Raw genomic sequence first — 8254 nt, 5'->3', positions numbered from 1 at the left:
GAGGAGTGTGGAGTCAAGATGGTGCATTTCTAATGTTCTCCTACTCTCAGATGGGGCATCTAGTGGTCAACGAGTGCAGAGCCTGGGTAGCCGAAAGACACAGGTTTCTGAATAAATGAGTATAATAAGGCTTACCTCACTAGACTGCTATGAGGATTAAATGCTGTAATATACAAAAAGCAGCCAGCATCCAGTAGATGCCCTTAATTCCCTTCTCCCATTCCCCCACCTCCCAAGGAGAACAACTGGGGATGTATGCTGCATAATTCCTCTCCTTGCCTCCTCCATGTCTACCCCGAACTGTGGTATCTAGGTGGGAAACAGCTTCAGGCTGCAGATGCTATGACAGCGCTGGTTAAATTGAATTACACTGAAACCAGAGAAGCCTTCAGCTCTCCCAGGGAGTTCAGAAGTGTTCACCCTGAGAGTAACTGCACACTGCACAGGAAAAGGCATTCAAGTTGATAAGAAGTCATTCAGATCACCATCTAACGCAGCTTTCGCCTTTGAAATAAATTCATTCCTTATTAGCACACACTTGGGATTTCCAGGATTGAATATTATTTCTATTACAGAAAGCCCATTTTTAAGACATTTTTATCATGTTGTCATGGTCCTATGTAATTTCATCTCTCCACAATGTTACTTTCATTCACATGCACAGAGCTATAAGCCCTGGTGAGAAAGGTAAAGAGAAAGAGAGAACAGGAACAACAGTCATTGATCCAACTAGGGTAGAAGCTAGCACCACTACATAACGCAGATGTGTCCACATCACTGAGGGTCTGCAGTCACGAAACAGTATTTGGACTTCTCCTGAAAGCAAAGTGAAGTCACTGAAGGACAACTAAGGATTTGGAATAGGTAGTGACTGATAAAATTTTCTTTTTAAAATACTTACTTTGGTTATAATGGAAAAGACAGATGCAACAGAAGGGAAGTAGTTAAGAAACTGTTCAAACATTCATTCAATTTAGATGTGACACCAAAAAAGCTAAGTGAAAAAAGAAAAAATAGGTAAATTGAACATAACAAAGACGTAAAACTTTTGTGCTTCAAAGGGCAGCCTCAAGAATGTGAAAAGACAAACCACAGAATGAAAGAAAATATTTATAAATTATATATCTGATGAGACTTGCATCAAGAATACAAAAACAACTCTTACAACTCAACAATAAAAAGACAATCCAATTTAAAAGTTGACAAAGGACTCGAATAGACATTTATTTTAAGAAGATATACAAATAATCAATAAACACATGAAAAGATGTTCAATATTATTAGTCATTAAGAGAATGTAAATCAAAACCACAATGAGATTCTACTCCACATCCACTAAGATGGCTATAATCATAAAGACAGATAATAAGTATTAGTGCAGATATGGAGAAATTGCTGGAGGGAATGTAAAATGATGCAGCCACTTTGAAAAATAGTTTGGCAGGTCCTCCTCAAGTTAAGCATAGAGTCACCATATAACCCAGCAATTCCACTCCATTCCACCTAAGAGAATTGAAAACATGCCAATACAAAAACCTGTCCATGAATGTTCAGAGCAGGATTATTCATGATAGCCAAAAAGTGGCAACAACCCAAATGTGCAACAGCTGATGAAGAGAGAAACAAAATGTGGTATACCCATAGAATGGAATATTATTCAGCCATAAAAAGGAAGAATTCTGACACATGCTACAACATGGATGAATCTTGAAAATACCATGTCAAACAAAAGAGGCTAGTCACAAAAGATCACATATTGTATGATTCCATTTATATGAAATGTCCAAAATAGGCACATTCATAGAAACAGAATGTAGATTGGTGGTTGCCCAGGGCTAGGGAGAGGGGAGAATGGGGAGTAACTACTAATACTGCTAACAGGGATGGGGTTTTGGGGGAGGGGGATTAAAATATTCTGGAATTAGGTAGGGTAATTGATGCATGGTGTTGTGAATATACTAAAAATCATTGAACCATACACTTTAGAAGAGTGAACTTTATGGTGTATCAGTTATATCTCAATGAAGCTGTTATTTGAAAAATAAAAGGCATTCATTAGTAAAGTTGCCAGGCGTTGTTCTGGGCAGTGAGGAAACAGTGAACAAAACCAACACAGTTCCCTTAAGGAACTGACATTCTAGTGGAATAATCCTAGTGAGAGATAATTCCATCAAGAGATCATCTTAGTGAGGGTCTTAGTAAGTTAATGTCACTGAAGAGAGAAGCAGATGGATTCAAGAGAGGCTCTGACGCAACAATCAACATGGCTTGCTGACCAACAGCAACAGGAGAGATGCCTGGGATCACCTTCCCCTAGGGAGCTCACAATAATTCTTATTATTATTACTCTCTGTGGCCTCAAGTCACTGTTCTCCACTTTAAAAGCACTAGAAAATTAGACAAAGTGGTCTTTGTAAGCCAGATATTTCAGGAATCCCTGAAAAATAAAAGACAAGGGGAACTTACTTGGTTTGAAAGAGAAAATCACAGCCAAAACTCATGCACAAAAGAACCTGAAGCATAAAAACAGGCAAGACCCCAAAGCTACTCAAAGCTCAGAGGTAGTGGATTCCAGAAGCAGGAAAGTGTTGGAACAAAGTTCTCCCACATTTCTGCACATCTTGTAAACAGAGGCAATGATAGCTTTTGTTCCAGACTACCCTTTCAAAGATGTTTGAATAGAGATAGCCATAGAAGATAGAGATAGTATCTCCCTCCAGGAGCAGGGTACACGATTAGTTTCTGTCCAGTAGAATAAAAATAATATCACCCTCAAGGGCAAATTTTGGGTAAGTTTGCCTGCAGCCCATTATAAAAGATTGGAGTTTCGTAAGCCTGAGGTCCTTCAGCTTTGACAACAACTCAGTGCATATGCAGCTTCCACGTGAGCCAGCTCTGTGTCACTCCTGTGGGACTTGAGGGTGTTGGGAAGAAGCAAAGGGAATTGACATGACAAACAAGTTCATGCTGCTTGATGAACCATGAGTAGTGAAATCCTTTGTCGCTGACCCAGAGGTCTCATGTCTTCTGCCAACATCTATGAAACTGTGGCAGACTGACTTGTTAGTTTGCAAGCAAGGTAAAATCTCAGATCTTAACAGTTCCTAACAAAGAGGCCTTGAGACAACCTGCTAGGTAACTGGTCAGGGAAACCACAGGAAGAGCAGCCAGATGGGATCATCCTCTCCTTTGACTCTTACTTGCTAAGACCAGGTAATGATATATAGCCCAAGTGGGGTCAGTGAGGGAGACCACACAATGAGGGTAGTACACGGAGTGCCTGAACACACCCTGAAGAACAGAGTGCTCCCACAGCCAAAACACAAACTAGTGGCCCACTCTGTGAAAAGTACTCTTCCCCTTCCCCACATAATCACAGAGTGTAGTTAACAAATTCAGCATCCACAGGCTAACAGACTCTCAGATACAAAAAATCAGCCCATGAAAGAGAAGTGCACATACAAACACACACATGAACACCCAAAGAAGGAGACTTAATACAGCAGAGTAAGTTTTTACAATAAGGATAATCACTATGTACATAAAAGTGCAAGAGAAAATCATAGCCATAAAAATTAACTAAAGTTCTTGGGATCTTACAATAGAATCATAAATCAGAGCTGAATAAAAGGCTAGACACAGCTAAAAGCAAATCAAGTAACTGGAAGACTGAGTCAAGGAATTCTCCATGAGCACAACACAAAACAACAAAGAAATGGAAATTTTTTTAAAAAGGATTAGGAGAAACAGAATTCCAAGAGATAAAATACTACCCAAAAAAGGGGATCTCAGAAACAAAGATTAGAGAAGATAGAAGGAGAGAATACACTCGCATAAATAATCAGAAAAAAGTTCCCAAGGTTGAAGAAAGACATAAAGTCTCTGAGTGAAAAGGCCCATTGAGTGCCAAGAAGAATGAAACCAACAAATCCACAGTCCTAGTGGAAGATTTTTAAACACCTCTCAGAAATTAAGAGATAAACTAGACCAAAATTAATTATAAAGAGAGGTGCCATCCATACAGTAGCCTATTTAAACATGACTATTTAAATTTAAATTTAAAATAATTACAATTAAATATAATTTAAAACTTAGGTCCTCAGTCCCAATGGACACATTTTAAGTGCTTGATAGTCATATGCATCTAGTAACTACTTTATTAGATGGTGCAGATACAGAACATTTCCATCATCTCAGAAAGTTCTATTGGATACTAACAAAAGGATTTAAATAACACAATAATAAATTGGTTATAACTGTAAAACACAGAAAATTGCACCCAACAAATAGAGAATACACATTTTCATAAAATACACATGAAACATTGAAATATTGACTACGTATTAGGCCACAAAGGAAATCATACAGTCCATATTCACTAACACAATGCAATAGAATTAAAAATAAAAATTATAATGAGAAGTTTGAAAATATCTGTATATTAGAAACTATAATTTCTACCTAATTCTTAAGTCAGAGAGAAAATCAAAATAGTTATTATCAACTAGAAATGAAATAAAAGTTACAAACTATAGGGTATAACAAGCAAGGAGCTCAAAAGATTTGTATCCTTAAATGCTTTGTTGGGGTGGTGGTGAGGGGAGTTGAAATTATGCTTTTCTCAGAGACCAATAATGACAAAAAATATGGAAAAATACCCTAATGTTTAAGAAATTTAATGAGCAAATGCTGCCAAATTTTCAAAGAAGAGAAAAATCCTAGGTTGTGGAAACCATTTCAGAGCATAGAAAAAAAGAAATAGATAGCTACAACGCATTTCACAAGGTTAGCATAACTCTAATACCGGGAAGAGCATAAACAAAGAAAGCTATGCCAACCACATTTATAAACATAAATACAAAATACCTAAAGAAAGTACATGCTAATATCACATAATAAATTTGAACATCCATTCTTGATTTTTTTAAGAAAATAAAAATATTTCTTGACAAACTACCAACTGAAGAAAAATTCCTCAAGTTGATAATCTAACAGAAACCTACAACAATAATCCAAGTTAGGGGAGAAAATTTAGAGACATTCCCCATAGTCAAGGCCTAGCTAGTTGATGACAGTGGTGAGCCATCTGGAGTAGCCACTACCATCATGCTGGCTGCAGCAGGGAGGCGTGCCTGGGGCTGCACACTCCATGGAGCTGGTAGGAGCTGGGAACAAGAAGGAGCCCCACTCCTTCAGAGTTAAGGCAGGAGCTCCCCAGGTGCTGCTGCAGCCACCCAAGCCATGGCTCTGGGTCCAGGCATTCCTGTGCTCTTGGGGCCTAGGAACAGGCAGGAGCCCTACCCTCCCAGGCACAGCTGCAGCCACCCAGACAGAGGCTGCAAACCCAATTCTGCCACTCCACAGAGCAGGCAGGAGCCCTGAGCCCCTGGGCACAGCTGCAGCTGCTCAATCCATGGCTGCAGACCCAGGCATCTCTGCATGTGCCTGCTCCCAATACCATGGCTGAAGACCCAGGCATCTCTGCAAGTGCCTGCTCCCACTGCCTGGCTTCTCCCTGCTGTCAGTGCCCACTTCAATCTCAGAGCAAAGTTGGGGCTGAGCCTAGGCACTGCTGCAGCCTGGCTGGGTGTGCACACACTTGGAGCAGTGCTGACACACCAGCTCCTTCTCGCCGCCTCAGCCCCCTCCAGACTTTGGGCACTGATAAGCATAGGAGGGAAGCCAAGGAGAGTTTGAGGGCATCTCAGCACTGGCCTGCAGGCGGCCCTTGGCACCTACAGCCTGGATGCCATGAACAGCGGCAGAAGGCAGACAGTTCCTGGGTGGAAGGGGGCAGGTCCCCAGTGAGGCTCTCACCTTGAGGTCAGGGAGGGCCTGAAGGCTGGGGGCCGGGCTGCCAGTCCCGTGGACTGGAGTGGGAATTTGTGGTACCTGTTTTGGGCTTGCCCATGACCACCCATGGGCCAAATGGCATGAACTTCCTCCCCTCTGAGGCCCATAAAAGCCCAAGCTCAGAGCTGAGCATACATCAGGATGACCAGCTACAGAGAGGAGCAACCCACTCTAGGGTCTCCTTTCTGCTGAGAGCTGCAGAAATGATGGTGTGACCTGCCTGCAGAGAGGAGCTACCCACTCTAGAGCCTCCTCTCTGCTGAGAGCTGCACAGACGATGGGATGACCAGCAGCAGAGAGGAGCTACACTCTCCACTGATAGCTGAACACTTATCGGGATGACTTGCCTAGCAGAGAGGAGCTATCCTCTATGCTAGGAGCTAACACTCATTGGGACACCCTGGCTGCAGAAAGGAGCTGCTCCCCGTGGGTTTCCTCTGAGCTATTCTATCGCTTGATAAAGCTCTTCTTTGTCTTGCTCACCCTGCACTTGTCTGCATACCTCATTCTTCCTGGGCACAAGACAAGAACTTGGGACCACCAAATGAGGCTAAAAGAGCTATAACACAAACAGGGCTGAGACATACCCCTTGCTCGCTATGTTGTGGGCAAAGAGAAGGAAAGAAGAGCTGTGGTCCTTCAGGGAGCCCAGACCTGGGAACTCCCAGAGCCAGGGCTGTGACTCCCTCTTTGAGGCTCTGTAGTTCCGGGCATCTCCAAGGCGTGAGCCACAGCGCCTGGCCTTTTACCTATTTATTGAGAAAAAAAATTAAAGGTCGATAAGCAAGTGTCGTGGAAGTTACGGAGAAACAGAAACTCATGTACTGCTGGTAGAAATGTAAATGGAATGTCTTTAAAGTGTTATCATATTTTAACGTGAATGCTGACTTTCAGTTTGAACATTCCCTCCTTCTTTTAATGGAAATTATCCCAAAGACAACAAGAATAGAAAAGGGGGAAAAGCCTCCAAACTCCATTTTCAGTAAAACGAAAAGCCCCCTAAAACTCCAAACCACTAAGTAAGTGCCAAAAGGTGGGAAGATTAGGCAGATGTCACTAAGAATCAGCAAGGTATATCTCTGCAATCCTTTCTTTGCAAAAGCTGGAAAGGAGTCTCTGGGCTAAAATTAAGAGCACTTCTGAATTCACACTGGTTCCAAGAAACACGGCAAATTCAGCTAAACAAAGAATCACACAGGCAAGTCATATTACTCAGGCAATGAGAAAAAGACAAACTTTGCTTTGTAAAAGTTCTACAGCTGCTTATTTTATGGACTAGAATGAAATAAATATTAAACAAAGTCACAAATAAAAGCCTTAATCATAAGAAAAATTCTACCTAACCTGTAACTAAGCCCTGGCCATTCTTCCTCACAAACCTCTCGAAAATAGCTAGTCTAGTAAAGCCTCGTCATCTTCAAAGATGAGTAATTTAAAAGGAATCAGCACAGAAACTATTCAAAGATGCTACAAAAAACAAATGAGAAAAACAGATGGCAGACAACAAATATACTTAAGAGAAATATTAATGCAAAGAAGATTAAAATTGTGAAGGAAAATAAATTTGCCATTAATTTAGAAATCTTAATGAAACAATCACCTCTATGCAACAAGAGTACCTAGTAAATGTACTAAGAGTTCAAAGAAGAAACGGTGAGAAAATAAGAGAAGATAAAATTTGAACTGGAAATCAATTAAGGCAAAACTGGAACACAGACGAGAAAGAACAGACATTTTCTAAAACCCTGCAAGGGGCATAGTATGTATATATAAGTCAGAAAATAAATAAAAAGGAAGTATTTTGTTAATTGACAAAACATTACAGATACAGAAGACAGACAAAGAAGATGAACAGTGTATAATTAGAGTCTTTGGAGGACAGAAGAAAACAATGCAACTTAACAAATATTTTAAGATACAATTACAGATAATTTTCTTGACATAAGAAAAATTTTGACTTTACATATTGACCATGTGTTGGGGAAAACAGAGAAAAAATATATAAAACTAAGCCATTTTGTAGCAAAAATCTCTGGGCTTCAAAATTTAAAGAAAAAAAGAAAACCTGGGTAAGAAGGCACAAAGATCAAGTCACTTTTGAGGTGGAAATAATCAGGCCATCTTGAGATTTCTCTACAACAAGCAAAGCCAAAAATTTTTTTAAGTTAAAATAAATAAATAAAAATTTAAAAATTAGAGTAATTCCTGTAAAATTTGCAAAGAAATAAAAGGTAATTCTAAAATTTTACACTGGCCAAACTGATGTTCAACTATAAAAGCAACAAAGAGTTTTAGACTTGCAAGAATTAAGGAACTGTTGCTCCCACTAATACTTCTGGAGATCTGAACCTCAACCAAAATCCCGGCATGGTGTGTGTGTGTATATAAATTTAAAAACTGA

The sequence above is a fragment of the Pongo pygmaeus genome, chromosome 2 (assembly GCF_028885625.2).
Source record: "Pongo pygmaeus isolate AG05252 chromosome 2, NHGRI_mPonPyg2-v2.0_pri, whole genome shotgun sequence".
In the NCBI taxonomy this organism is placed as follows: Eukaryota; Metazoa; Chordata; class Mammalia; order Primates; family Hominidae; genus Pongo; species Pongo pygmaeus.
The sequence above is the reverse complement of the archived record's forward strand: the minus strand, read 5'-3'. Positions refer to the sequence as shown.